The following is a 15,417-nucleotide window of genomic DNA, read 5'->3' as shown; positions in this document are numbered from 1 at the left end:
TGTCCCATCTGAAGTACAGCTTCTGGTTGTTTTAGAGTTATAGATCTGGGTTTTTTTGATACATCCTTTTTAATCACTTGAGTCCACTTTTCAACAAGAGTTCTAGGATTTCTCTTTGAATTCTGTGATCACATTTACAAAAACAACAACTCTCTAGGTTACTTCAGTTCCAGTGCTTCCTATATGTGATTGTGGGTTCTGGTGTTGTGTTTCTGGTTCTCTCTTGGTTGGCAGGATCCACCCTTAAGGAAGAAGGACCCATCTTTTGAGAAGAGACATACAGCCTCATATCCATTGAATCCTTGCCTGACTGAGACATATCACCCATCTAATTTTAAAATTTTCAATTTAGTTAGTTTCATTTTATTGGAAGACAGGGAGAGAGTGAGACTGAGACAGGCAGAGATCTTCTATCTGCTAGTTCATTCCCAAATGCCCACAACAGCCATGGCTGTACCAGGTCATAACTAGGAGCCCAGAACTTAATTCAGTTCTCCCACATAGGTGGAGGGTCCCAAGTACTCTGCTTCTGAGTCTCTCAGGTGCATTTTCCTCAGTACAGGTCTGCATTTGCAAATTATTTATATACTTATATCTAATAAAGGAAATTTACATTTTCCATCACATTTCCTTGCATTATTTTCCTATTTTGGCTATTTCTGCTTCACTGTATTTATCTCAGCTTCATTTTTCTTCTGTTTGCCCATTTTTCTTTCTTTTCTTGCTTTTTAATTTCTTGAAGAGCCAAGCATGCGTCGTCTCTTATTTTTAAGTCGTGTTCTTCCTCTGAGGCTTTTGGGCATTCCCCCAACCTTCCCTTGCATGGCGATCTGTATTTATTTACCTTCTTTTTCATGTACGTAGTTTGCCAAATTACTCAAAATGTCATAAAAGGAAATCAACCATAGGCAGAAAGAGGAAAAGCAAGGAGAAAGGACCCTAAACCCACACATAAAGCAAAAACAAAAAGCCTACCCTGAAATCCCATTCTCTTTGACAGTTACTCGTTAGTGTGGAGCCAATAACAATATACCCATCGCAGTACCCACAAGACGAAATGAATTACTGCTTGGGAGAAATTTGTTTCTTCTGATTCCTGCAATGGGGAAGAAACTGCCTGTGACATCCCCCATGCATGGATGTTCGTACCATAGTGATCAATGTCCTCAATGATATCTGGGAGCAAGATGCTTGACCACTGTCATGTGGCTAATGGCACGGGTTAGTGACCTCACCCCAAAGGCAACTCAAGTCTTGTGATATTTAGAACACACGGGGGGCAGGGCAGGAATTTTACTGACATTCTTTGAGCAAATTTCTATAAACTCTGTTTTTTTTTTCTCAGCTTTTGCTGAATACTGGGAAGCTGTGATTTTGAGATTGTTCTCTTTGGCAACTACTTGGAGTGGAATTGTTCTGTGTTCCCAATTAAATTTGGGACTACACCTTAATAGAAAGTTAAGCTAGAAGTTGGGTTGATATGTTTTCATTAAATTACTAGAGTCTAGCAAAAACCACATGACTGAATAAACGCACATAAAGCTAACAATTTTTATGCAGAAGAATACCTAGGGGTCAAATTATTACTCAGGAGCAGGATACAGCTTCTTAGAAAATAACTCGAGTCCACTATGATGCACAGGCAGGCACTGAAGTCACAAAGTTTAACTGCTGGACCTTGGGTACAACAATTTTAGCATGAAAATCTGAAAGACAGGCGTACCTAATTCTCTAGGACAGACACCATCTCAATAAAGTATTCAGAACACAGTGCTTTGAGCAATGCTGCTTCCTGGTGTGTTCACCAAACACACACACATGCACACACACACAAACAAGTAAATATATAAAAAAATCATGACCCAACTAAATACAAAGCAAGAGAATGAGTTGACTGGTAAATATCAATAAGATAAAACATAGAGAATATTCTATAAAACAAATTTTGCCTTAGCTTAATTGAGAACCCTTTGGAGAAATGATCAGATGGGAGAGTCAGGTATCCATTATAGGTGATCATGGTGTGTGTGTGTATATCTATATCTATCTACATATAGATATAGATATATGTACATATATATATTTAAAAATTGTATTTATTTATTTGAGAGGTAGAGTTACAGACAGTAAGAGGGAGAGATTGAAAGAAAGGTCTTCCATCCACTAGTTCACTCTCCAAATGGCCCCAATGGCCAGAGTTGCGCCAATCTGAAGCCAGGAGCCAGGAGCCAGGAGCTTCTTCCAGGTCTCTCATACGAGTGCAGGGGGCCAAGGACTTGGGCCATCCTCTACTACTTTCCCAGGCCATAGCAGAGAGCTGGATTGGAAGAGGGGCATCCAGGACTAGAACCGGCACCCACGTGGGATGCTGGTGTTGCAGGCAGAGGATTAAGCTACTTTGCCACAGCACTGGCTCCCTATCTGTTGTATATTTGAAATTGTGGTTGTTTTTTTTTTTTTTTTTTTTTTTTTTGTCTTTAGGAGATTCTTTCCAAAGCATCTTGGCCAACAGCTGAAATGGCCATAGTAACTTTTGTGAGTGCTTTTGAGGTTTTTGTTTTCTTTTAACATAGAGTCTTCCTGTAGTGATAGGGATGGTGGACCTGACAGTAAAATAATTGAAAATATCAGGGTTGGTGCTGTGGCTCAGTGGGTTAAGCTGCCATTGGCAACACCAGCATCCCCTGTGAACGCCAGTTCAAGTCCTGGCTGTTCCAATTCCGATCCAGCTCCCTGTTAATGTGCCAGCAAAAGGACTGGATGATGGCCCAAGTACTTGTGTACTCACATGGTCAGACCCAGATGGAGTTCCAGGCTCCTGGCTTCAGCCTAGCCCAGCCTTGGCTGTTGTGATTATTTGGAGAGTGAACCTGTGCATGGAATCTAGCTCGCTAATGTGCTCTCTCTCTCTCTCTCTCTCTCTCTTTCTTTCTCTGTAACTCTGCCTTTCAAATAAATAAATCTCTTAAAAATTTGAAAATATCACAAAATCCCAGTGATTGGATCATTAGCCTTGAGGTCTTTATAAAGTTTCTAGTTTTGGGTTTTTGAATACATTTTCATCAAGAAGATTTTTGAGATCATTTGTGAAAAAGTTTTTTTTTCTTCCAAAACTGCCTGGGGACGTCTATTTGTCAATAGCCAGAATTGTGTTTTCTGGGGATTTGAGGCCAAGATAATCCTGTGTAGTGCAGGTCAGCAGGAAAATCATTCCATGTATTTCCCTCATAGACAGAATATAGGTAGATGAAAAGGTGATCTTAGAGAAATGGTAAAATTACTTTCATTGTAAGACTTGAACATAAGAAGAATTTTTAAAAGATTTATTTTATTTATTCTAAAGGCATAGTTACAGAGGGGGTTGTGGGTAGAGAGACAGAGATTTTCTATTCATTGGTTCATTCCCCAAATGGCTGTAGTGGCCAAGACTGGAGCCTAAAACTCTATCCGGGTCTCCCATGTGAGTGACAGGAGCCCAAGTACTTGGGACATCTGCTACTGCCTTCCCAGGCACATTAGCAGGGAACTGGATCAGAAGTGGAGCAGATAGGACAGGAACCGGTCCCCATAGAGGACGCCAGCATTGCAGCTGGCAGCTGTACCCACTGCACAAAAATCCCAGCCCCAAGAAGAACTCTTTTTTTTTTTTAAGATTTATTTTATTTATTTGAAAGACAGAGTTAGAGAGAGAGGTAGAGATGGAGAGAGAGGTCTTCTATCTGCTGGCTCACTCCCCAGATGGCCACAACAGTCAGAGCTGCATCAATCCGAAACCAGGAGCCAGTAGACAGGAGCTTCTTCCAGGTCTCCCACATAGGTGCAGGCATTTTGGGAACCAGCAGACAGGAGCTCTGTCTGTCTCCCTCTCAAGTAAGTAAACAAACAAACAAAAACAGTATATGAGCTAAGATTTTTAAATGCTCTCTATCAGAACCTACCTGTCTTCCAACCCCTGAAGATCGGTTACAGGAGAATGGCATTCACACTCTAGAGTGATCAGGCCTTGGCTACCTGGGGGCCCTATTGTGTGGGTCCCTGGATGACACTCACGTAAGCACTGAGAGCATCAAGTGTGCTCCTATACCTGTAGGGAGCTCATGTGTTCAGAACTTCATCTACATAGAGGAAGTCTTCCATCATTGGGCTCTGTGTTACCTCTACATGATGAGTTATGAAACCCTACCAAACAGTTTGGCAAAAAAATCAAAGGTCCACAGATGTACTAGAACACAGGCTCTGGTTCACTGCCAGGTTCATATTCCACACCCACCCATCATCGATTAGGTATTTGACCGTGGATGGGTTATTTAACCTCTCAGAACCTCAGTGTTCATAGCAGTAAAAAGGGGATTGGAAGAGCTACGTCTTGGGGGACTGGTGTGAGGATTAAATGAATCAGCATCTGTGTTGTATTGCTGAAGGGGTCGCTTCATCCATGGGAACCGAGCACAGCCAACTTGCTTACGGGTCTCATTATCCCATTTCCACTTTTCCTTCCTCTAATTCCCTATGCACTTAGCACTGCGTCATTCCCAACACAACCTTAGTGCAGGGTAACTCTGCTAGAGGAGCGGCCGATTCAGAGATGGGGGCAATAGGCTCCAGGAAGATTAGTAGAGTGAACGGATCAAAGGAAACCCATCCTCTGGCTCACTGCGGAGCAGTTACTAGGAAAGTTGGCCTGAGTGGAGCATTGAGACGTGTTTGTGCACTATGCGAGGTATCAGTTATCATGATTTCTTGGCTGTAATTAGTATGAACCATTACAGGGTGAAGTCAGTCTGCTGAAACCCTTTTAGACAGGGATGTGCATGCCTATGTCTAACCCTCCTTACACACACACGCACACAGAATTTGCTCCTGACATTAGTTCCCTTGCATTTACAATAAATTCTGCATGACATTGCTGGCAAAAGGACACAGTTGATAGATAAGTGTTCGAGGCACTGACAGCAGCTCCTGGGCTCAAACATTGATTTGCTGGTGTTCTGCCATTTTCTATAAAGTAGAGATCATGTCCTTGGCATCAGTGATAGAGAAATCTTCAAAGAAGGGGTTGGTTGAAAATGAACATTTTAGTTAAAAAAAAAAAAAAAAAACAAAAAACACTTGCTATTCCTCTGTCACTGCCCAGGATGGGAAGATGTGGAGTCAATTTAGTGAGCTTCAATTGTAGCTGACTTTAGAAGGAATAATGTACTCGTGGCTCTTTGGATGCATATTGAACAGGGAGCCGATTGCAATCTGATCAGACTTCCAAACGCAGACCATCGCCTTCCAACAGAGAGGGAAACTCCTATATCTTGGAGGACCTGTGATTTAGGGGCTTCCCAATTCATTCCTGAAACATGGGTGGGACGTTCGCCCTTCTCATAATGTTCTTGTCAAGCTTGACACCAGGCAGATGTGTGAAAAGGGCCTCGCTTGGTGACTCTACCCTTACAAAGAGTTAGCGGAGGCATAAGCAGGGGCTTTGTCTCCTAACTCCCCCACACCACTCCCTGCTACCTAAAGTGCCACCACAAAACCTGTGTTCTACAGTCCTTTTCTTGGAAGTCGCGATCGTGGGAGGGAGGAATTCCAGCCCTTGAGGGGAAGAGTAGCTAGGGAGGGCAGCGATCACAAATGTCTTCCTCCTCCCACTGTTGAGCAGAGCTGACCCTCGCAGGTGCTAGTAACAAGTGCCCTTCTGCGAGTGAGCTAGAGGACCACTGAGGGTGTCCCATTAAGAGAGGCATTCACTCGCAAAGGAGAAATGAGTGAGATAAAGGGAGTCGGCTCCCTATGATGAGAGGATGTTGGAGGGACCTGTCACATGTGACCAGAGACGCTGACACTACTGCAGAATGCGTTTTCCATTCCAGCAGAGGCAGCCACAATAAAACAGACAGTGGATACCTCAGCAGGAGTCCCAAGGCCCCTTCCAGGAAGTGATTTGTCTGTTAGCAATAAGAGAGAATGTGTGGCATCATTCAGCACCTTGGTTAAAGCCCCTCTTCTTCCTGAAATCACATTTTTGGGTTTTCATGGTTCTGCACAAGAATAGGCACCCATTGGCTCATCTGTGTTAGAACACTGTGATTGGCTGGCACTAGGACTTTTATTTCTACCTTGAGTCAAACAAAAGGAAAGGAGAGGAATCTGTTCCCTCTGTTGGAACAGTTATCGGGTGGTGACACAGAGGCTTGGCCAGAGCAAAATGCTGTGGGTCTCAGCCACAGGGTCAGTATCTGAGATTAGCTTTGATGACTGTGACCGTTCAGGGGTGAAGAATCCCTAAGTAAACAATAAGTCAAAAAAAAATAATAAGTATTTTGTGATTGAGGTGCATCTTGGGCCACCTGCATTCCATCCTGGAGTGCCTGGGTTCCAGTCCTGGCTCTGCTTCTGGTTCCAGCTTCCTGCTAATGCACACCTTGGGAGGCAGATGGTGGCTCAAGGAGTTGGATTCCTGTCCCTGACATGGGAAACCCAGATAGAGTTCAAGGCTCCTGATTTCAGGCAGGCCCAGCTCTGGCTTTTGCAGGCATCTGGGGGAATGAACCAGTGAAAGGAAGATTTTCTCCCTCCCCTGTGGTCTGTGGTCCTATTTCTCCTGGTGCCAGGTCAAGGTCAGGAAAAGATCTGACCTCTGAAACAATGCAAATTTCAGGCCATGCCCTAGGCAATTCCCTTTCCATTTTTCTTTTGTTCTTTGATTGCACAAGAAATTCATGCTCATTGGAGAAAAAGGAGGAAATTGATACAACCTAATAAACCCAGAAACTAGCAATTCTGAAAAGATTTTGATGTATGTGGCTACTTTAGAAAACTTAGTGGAGGGACAGGTGGAGGGGTGCAGCAGGTTAAGCCCCTTCCTTTTCACTCTCACATCCCCTATCATAGAACCTAGAGTGCAGTCCCACCTCTTCCTCCAATCCAGGTCCCTACTAATATGTGGTGGAGTTCCATACACACACACACACACACACACACACACACACACACATATAATATATATATATACACATACATATGCATATATATATGTAAAAGGCAAAACAAATGTGAGTTACTCTACAATTTTAACAGAATTGGAACAGTCTATTAAAAGACACAAAAATATTCAGCTTCTTAAGGTAGGATGTCTGACTATACAATCTGATTCTTCCCAGATTCTGGGACGCACTTTAATTACTGAGAACACAAACTCAAGCAATCACAGTAAAAACTGTCTTAATCTATAGTAAATCTACATTAGAGTAAAATTTCTCTTAATCTACACTGAATTTTCCATTGATGATTTTTTTCCTACAAAAAGATTTTAGAAATGCGAACGTTTTCTATGAAGCAGGATTCTGCACATTGAATGACACCTGCCCACAGGTGCACATCACTGGAGGTGGACTGCTGTGTCCCCTGGAGGGGTCTGACTATGGAGGGGTGCTGTGTCTCTGAGTGGGTCAGCTTCTTAACGGTTTTCCTTCTCCAGCCTGGATCCTGTGATCCAGCTCAAAACCCTGCACCCTTCTGTCCCCGCCTGGACCTCAGGACCACTCGAGGTGACTTCATTCTCCCTGCTCTACCTTTCCCACAGAATCCCAGTCAGCAGGTTGAACCTGGACTTCTGCCTGTGTGCTGGGAGGGGGAGGATCACAGAACGTATGGATCCGCGATGCCGGAAGTTCGCGGTACTTGCCCTCACCTGGGGCTTCGGGGTGACGCGGAGCAGCCGGGGCTCTCTCCCACTCTCTCCTGCATCTAGCAGAGACCCTCGTTCTCCGCAACACAGACTGGCAGGAGGATGCTCCTGGATTTCCCCAGATCCCTGCCCTAAATCAGTGATTTTTAAACTGGCCCAAAAGGCTTTAGAATCTACATTCAGTGGCTTTAATCATTACAAAATCCTCCATTCGGAAGGGGCACCCTTAACAATGACAGAAGTACATAGCTGTCAAATTTTGCCACCAATATAATGTAGTAGAGTAGAAAAACAATTCTTTCCTTATTCTGCTATCCTGAATTGCATTCATTAAAATGAACCTCAATAAAAAAGTACTGAGGCCAGCGAGTAAAGCTGCCGCCTGCAGTGCTGGCATCCCATATGGGCACTGGTTCTTGTCCCTGCCGCTGCACTTCCCATCCAGCTCCCTGCTGATGGCCTGGGAAAGCAGCAGCAGATGGCCCACTTGCTTGGACCCCTGCACTCAGTGGGAGACCTGGAAGAAGCTCCTGGCTTCTGTCTGGCCCAGCTCTAGCTATTGTGGCCAATGGGGGAGTGAACCAATGATTGCAAGATGTCTTTCTCTCTCTGTCTCTCCTTCTCTCTCTCTAAATATGACTTTCAAATAAATAAAATAAATATTAAACAAAAAAAAAGTACCGACATGCCTAGCTGTAGCTGAAGAGTGTCTGTGGATAATGTTTAAGGTGGTACGATGATGCAGACTTGAAATCTACTTTGGGGGTCTTCCTGTGTTTCTTGATCAATATTGCCATGTATAAAAGAGAGTAAATGCAATGGAACTATTTAAACACAAACACTGAGTTCCTTTTCTTTCATTGATGGGAAACAGAGGAAAATCACATCTATTGCTAACAGTTTAGATTTTGTTCTTGCCTGCCCCACACCTTGAATCATTAATAATTTTTTGTTGCATTGCATAATTTATAGTATCAGTTTTGAATGCATAATGTAATACTGTATACTGAAGGGTAGTTAGTCTTTCTTCAGATGGGTTACCGAAAATGAAATAAATACCTAGATTAAATTTCCATACTAGGAAGAGAAAAATGAAATAATTTGCTGACTTGCAAAAATATGTAAGACACATTGTGGGCACCATCTAAATCCTAAAAAATTACCTCATTGTTCTAGTCCTTTTAGATGGTTTCATTGTAAGAGCAATTCTTAAGAAAGATTTTATTGCAACAGTCAAAGAAAAATAATTATTTGTAGGTAAAATAATTTGAAATACAGTGTCTGTCTAAATATTAATAAGATGAAGCAAAATTAGTTTGGGAACTTATAGTATAATATAAAAACTGAGTAATTTACTTTAGTCTCTGATTTTGTGAATGAAGGGTTACAGTCTTTAAAATGCGACATTACATGAGCTGGAAAATCTTTCCTTCATCTTTATATTGGGACCAATGTTTTAAGAAAAAAAATGCTAGAGACTTATATTTCTAGAAACTTATATTGCTAGAAATTTATTTTTAGGTTTTCTGTGACTGTAAAAAAAGGTACAGTTCATGTTTCCTATTTTGAAGCATCTACTGAAATGGCTGTTTTTTTTTTCATACCACCATCTGCTTCTTGCTGATATCTACTGTAAATCAATAATATTGTTGAGTCCTTCTCCCCTTGCTATTGTCCTCATCATATTTTCCATGGACCCAAAGCTCTTAATTTGATGAAGCTTTTGTCTTCCCGAGAAACTATCAGACTTCATCTGTGGGATTGGGATGAGTCCTTGTGGGAATCGCAAATAGAATTTCAGGTTTCTCTGGGCATTGGACACCATTTGTTGTTTATTCCTTGGAAATGGTATCATTTTCATTATGGATAATAGGATTATGCTCCCGTGTCTTCCTTTGTATCTTTCTCCTTTGGAAAGGAAGTCAGACAGCACTACAGAGAAGACGTGGACAGACTAAGCGAGGCCTAGAAAATGCTGGAACTGAAGCATGAGAACTAATGACTTAAGTACATTTATTATTAGGGAATTTGATTTGTAAAAGTAACAAGTTTGATGATGTATATACATGAATTGCTCCATAAATTCCTCCTCTTTGGAGCCACTTACAACCTTCTGTGGTTATTTTTAATACATACATATTTTTTACTTTTGAAAAGTACTTTTCTACATCATAAATGTATTGATACTTCTGTTTAGCCAGTAGATGCTCTCACACATATAGGGCAATTTTGCATAGCTTGTTTATTTATTGCGTTGTGTAAAAACTGCATCTCACAAATTATTCGAAAGTTTAACATTTTCCCCTAATCTGTAATACTCTGTAAGTAACTACATCAACATCGTCATCAATACTCTTTCGGATGGAACGCTGGGGCAAAGATTAAATGTTGAACTCCCCTAGCTTCTTTACTCTCTTCCTAAATAGCAGATTATTTTACAAAGCTTAATACTTGGCTGATATTTGTCCTGGCCTACAAACTTCACTGGATTGTTAAATTTGGAAATTCTTGGCTAAAATGATTAGAATATTTCCCAATTCCCACCCCCTTGTGTTGTTGAGGCCGTGCACCGCACACAGGGATTGAGAGAGGCAAGCCAGAGAAATTGCGTATAACCTTGACAAGCTTCGTAATGCTAATGCTGTTTTGATAGAGGAAACCACAAGTCATGCAAATAGCAGCCTCCGCCTGCCAGTCCAGGTGTGTAATAAGCACATATAATTAAACCATGGACACATAATGGTTTGTTGTTGGATACGCATTTACAACAGCTGACTACGCTCCTAATGTGTGCTTCAGGACTTGGGTAATTTTCTTATGTCTCCACTCCTTGAGCAGAATATTCCTCACGGACTCATCCACGCAACGATGCTACGCCTTTTACACAGCAGATCCCCACTGCTGCCTGTAATTTAACATCTTTGCCACATCAGCATTACCTAAAGATGATTAAAAAGAGCATGTAAATTCACAAACAAGTCATTTTATTCTTCAACTTAAATAATTTAGAAATGCCCCCCAAAAGGAAAGTTATCAAAATGTGAGGCTTTCGACAGAGTTTCCATCTCCGTGAAATATATCAACCGTGCGTTTAATCCCTCTTATGCATAAAATATGGTTTATGGCTCCACTCTATATATCAAATAAACTTCTTTGTATATTACGAATCAGAGTCCTTTAAAGAGCATAAAGCAAACATGAAAAACTAGTACCAGCGTTCACAACTCAGCATAGAAAGAGGCAGCAAGGCAGAAATTATTTTTAGTTAAATCCTAAATTTCCATCGGCTTTCTAAAACGTATAATTCAAAACACATGAACACACACATACACAGTCTTGGGGCTTTGAATTGAGCAGAGCACAGCTACGGATGATGGCTGTGTATAAATTGTGTGTGCGTGTCTTTACTGTAAACCCTTTGAGTCCTCTCCTTCTTGCTGGCCTGTCACACAATGTGATGATACCGTACAATGTACATCTGACGGACGATACATGCACACCACAGATGATGCAGGGATGCTAAGAAGGACGTGTCTGGTAAGGTTGGCAATGTGGAGAAAAATAGATAATGTGAATTTGCTTTTTTATTTTTTAAAAAAGGTGACATTGTACACACATATTGAACCGCAGTGCGTGGTAAAAATGCTCATGATAATATCAGAACTCAATAGCATTTTCCCATAAATTACTGTGTAGGTACCATTAATCATTGCATTCAAGTGCGGTGTGGCACCTGTTTAATTCAGCTGGTTCTGATTTACACATCATTTCAAATAATGCCAAGGAAACAGAATTGAAAAGTTTTACTTTCCACATTAGCTATACAGCTCATTCCCTTCTACTCCTTATCTCAGGACAGGAATGAAATAATCAATTTCATTCATTTGATTAACTTAAAATAAAAGGTTTATTTATTTGAAAAACAGCAACAGGGAGAGAGGGAGGGTGGGGGAGGGAGAGAAATACCTTCTATCTACTCCCCAAATAGCTATAACAGCCATATCTGGGCCAGACTGAAGCCAGGAGTTAAGAACTCCATCTGGGTCTCCCACATGGATGCAGGGGCCCAAGCACTTGGGCCATCTTCTGCTGCTTTCCCAAGAGCATTAGCAGGGAGCTGGATCAGAAGCAGAGCAGCTAAGACTTGAGCTGTGTTCCAGTATGGGATGCTAGCATCACATGTGGCAGCTGCAGAATGCCTGCTCCTCCTTTGGATAACTTTTCAAATCTTGTGTGTGGGCTGGCGCTGTGGCGTAGCAGGTAAAGCTGCCACCTGCATTGCCGGCATCCCACCTGGACACCAGTTTGAGTCCCGGCTGCTCCATTACCAATCCAGCCTGCACCCACATGGGAGACCTGGAGGAAGCTCCTGGCTTCAGACCGGCTCAGCTCTGGTTATTGTGGTCATCTGGGGAGTGAACCTGTGGATGGAAGACCTTTCTCTTTCTCTCCCTGACTCTGCCTCTATGTAACTCTTTCAAATAAAATAAATAAATCTTAAAAAAAAAAAAACTTTTGTGTAACTAATCTGGGGCAAGCACTTTATTTTAATTGAGTTCCTAGCATGAACTTTAAGATTTAAATCCCAAAGTAATTACAGTTATTTGTATTGTTGGTATTGTTTTGGTTCCACATGACACACAATAATAATTCCTCCATCTCTTTTAAGCCTTGAGAGAATGAAAGCGAGAGAGAGAGAGAGAGAGAGAGTGTGTGTGTGTGTTTGAGGGGATGCTGTATGTCTTCAACCTGTACAAGAGCATTTCAAAAAAATATGTGGAAAAAATGGGATAAAAAGGCCAATTTCTTTTGGTGCAAAAACTTTAGAAATCCATGTATATATTTTTCATAGTACACACTTTCATGAACTTTTGGAAGACTCCTTGTATGGATGGATTTCAAAAATTTTTTACAGCAAAATAAACTTTTTCAAAATTAAATTTTTTTATTTATTGGAGAAGTAGAGAGACAGACCAAGAGAGAGAGCAAGCACTTCCATTCTTTGATTCACTGCTCAATCGCATTCAATGGCTGAGGCTGGGCCAGGGTCAAAGCCAAAAGCCAAGGAATTCCATGTGAGTCTCCACGTGGGCAGTAGAAACCCAGACACCTGAGCCACCTCCCACGTCTCCTGTGGTCTGTTTCAGTGGGCAGCTGGCATCAGGAGTGGAGCTGGGTACTGACACAGTCACTCCAACACAACCTGAGGGTCTCTTCACTGCTGGGCCAAACACCAGCCCCCAACAGATGTGTGTTTTCATTCCATTTTCCATGAACTTTCTGAAGTATTGTATATTTTGTTTTATGTTCATAAAAGACCTGGGTGTCAAGTTTCCTTTTTCAAAGAGAAAAATCATCAAAGGTAGACTCCTGAAACTTCTCACCGCCATGTAAGATGCCGCCTTGGTCTACGTCAGCGTCTCTCTTCTTCCTCTTTTCAAAGGCAGTGGGTCCAGGTTGCACTGGGGCACCCCCTTCCTTTACTCAGATACTTCATCCCACTGGAAACCCTCAGGCTCTCCTGTGTCCCCTGCATTGCGTTTCCAACCTTCCTCCTTATTAAAGGATTCTTCCCATCCGCACTCAAACAGCCTCTCATCTCATGCCACTGGAAAAGACCCAGCCAGACCAACACGTACTCCCCAGGTGGCACTTAGAGTTCTCCCCTCCTCCACTGCTGTCAAGGTACAGAGGTTGCTACCATCTGCTTGTTCACTCTGATCTGACTTCAGCGTCCACCAAATGGCTCTTGCTCAAGTCCAGGTCTCCAAGCTGCACGAGCCATTTCCAATCCTCCTATGACATCAGCACCCTTGGTAGCGGGCCACTCACTCCTCCTCTGCCTCTATGGATGGCCCTGCATCACCCGGTTCTCATGCTAAACCTCTGATGATTCCCAGGTGGGGGGTCTCTTGGAGCTCCTCCTCCTCTCTCAGAACTTTATGCAAAATGCTCTGGGCTCTGTCTTTGACTCAGTCACATCTCTCCTCACTCTTCACCCTCACGCACTAGGTGACCAATCATCTCCACTCTGACATCTTCAAATAGGACCTATGTGACGGGGCTCCAGGATTAGTGGGAAAGTCTTCCATGAGCTTGCTGAGACCCCTTGCATGTCCATGATGTCCCCGTTTTTACCTCTACCCCAGTCTTCCAAGCTTCAGATGACCCGGATGGAAAACTCTGCTCAAACACGTGGTGCCTTCATCCCAGCTCGCACTTTCCTCTCTACACATGCCCATCTTCTAGTTTTTCCAGCTTGGTAAAGAGCACACAACCTCCACGGTGCACATGGCACAAACTGAGGGGTAAACCCTGGGGCCAGCAAGCCACTACCTGCGATGCCAGCATCCCATAAGGGCACTGGTTTGAGTCAAAGCTGCTCTACTTCCCATCCAGCTCCCTGCTCGTGGCCAGGGAAAAGCAGTGGAGGACAGACCCAAGTGCTTGGGCCCCTGCAGCCATGTGGGAGGCCTGGATGAAGCTCCTGGCTTCAGCCTGGCCCAGCCCAGGTGCTGGCAGCCATCTGGGGAGTGAACCAACAGACGGAAGATCTCTTTCTGTCTCTCGCCCTCTCTGTAACTCTGACTTTAAATCAAAAAATATTTTTATGAAAAAGAAATAATTCTTTATATTTCTTCTTCATCCTACTCATTTAACACATTCCTGTGTTCTAAATATCACTCAAATCGGTCATTTGGCTTCATCTTAATAGCCACTATTTATTTTAGTCCAAATAACCATCATTTCTCAACTGGACTATCATAATGCCTCAATTTTGTTTTTGCCTCCACTCTTACCTAACTCTAGTCCATTCTCTACAGAAGCTTGACTGTAATTATGAAAGGTCCTTGCTTAAAACACTTAATAATCAACCTAAGACTAAAACCCCTAACAGGAATGAAAAGGCCTTGCTTAATTTGTGTCTTATTTTCCTGGCTTTCATGGCATCTTGATCACACACTAAATGAAGTCTGGTACATTGAATTATCTCAATAGTACAAACTTGCTAAATGGAGAGGTAAAAGAATGAAAGCATAACAGAATGAATGAATAAATGAATGAATAATGACATAATCCAAGTCCATGTTGAAGAAAATGTTATACATGTCAGGATCTTCCCTCTCATTTACTTTCACAATCCCCGAGTTCAAAACTATACTTTTATTTCAGGTGATTAAGATTTCTTAAATATTTAGAATTTATTTTCCAAAGCATTTAAACTTCAAGGTACACACACACACACACACACACACTCCTCTTCCAGGTATCAACCTGGGGAAGGTGAGGAGCCAACTTTGTGGTTTTATTCCAGGGGGAAATGGAAATACATTCCAAAGAGAGATATCTCCATGGTCACTGCAAAAGTCAGCAGCATGGCGACCAGTGCCGCGGCTCACTAGGCTAATCCTCTACCTGCAGCGCTGGCACCCTGGGTTCTAGTCCCGGTCAGGGTGCCGGTTCTGTCCCGGTTGCTCCTCTTCCAGTCCAGCTCTCTGCTGTGGCCCGGGAGTGCAGTGGAGGATGGCCCAGGTCCTTGGGCCCTGCACCTGCATGGGAGACCAGGAAGAAGCATCTGGTTCCTGGCTTCAGATTGGCACAGCGCGCCAGCTGTAGTGGCCATTTGGAGGGGTGAACCAATGGAAAAAGGAAGACTTTTCTCTCTGTCTCTGTCTCTCTCTCTCTCACTGTCTAACTCTGCGTGTCAAAGAAAAGAAAAAGAAAAAAAAAAGTCA

This window comes from Oryctolagus cuniculus, chromosome 16, assembly GCF_051225735.1.
Source record: "Oryctolagus cuniculus isolate XC-2025 breed Fujian yellow rabbit chromosome 16, ASM5122573v1, whole genome shotgun sequence".
In the NCBI taxonomy this organism is placed as follows: Eukaryota; Metazoa; Chordata; class Mammalia; order Lagomorpha; family Leporidae; genus Oryctolagus; species Oryctolagus cuniculus.
This window is presented reverse-complemented; position numbering follows the sequence as displayed.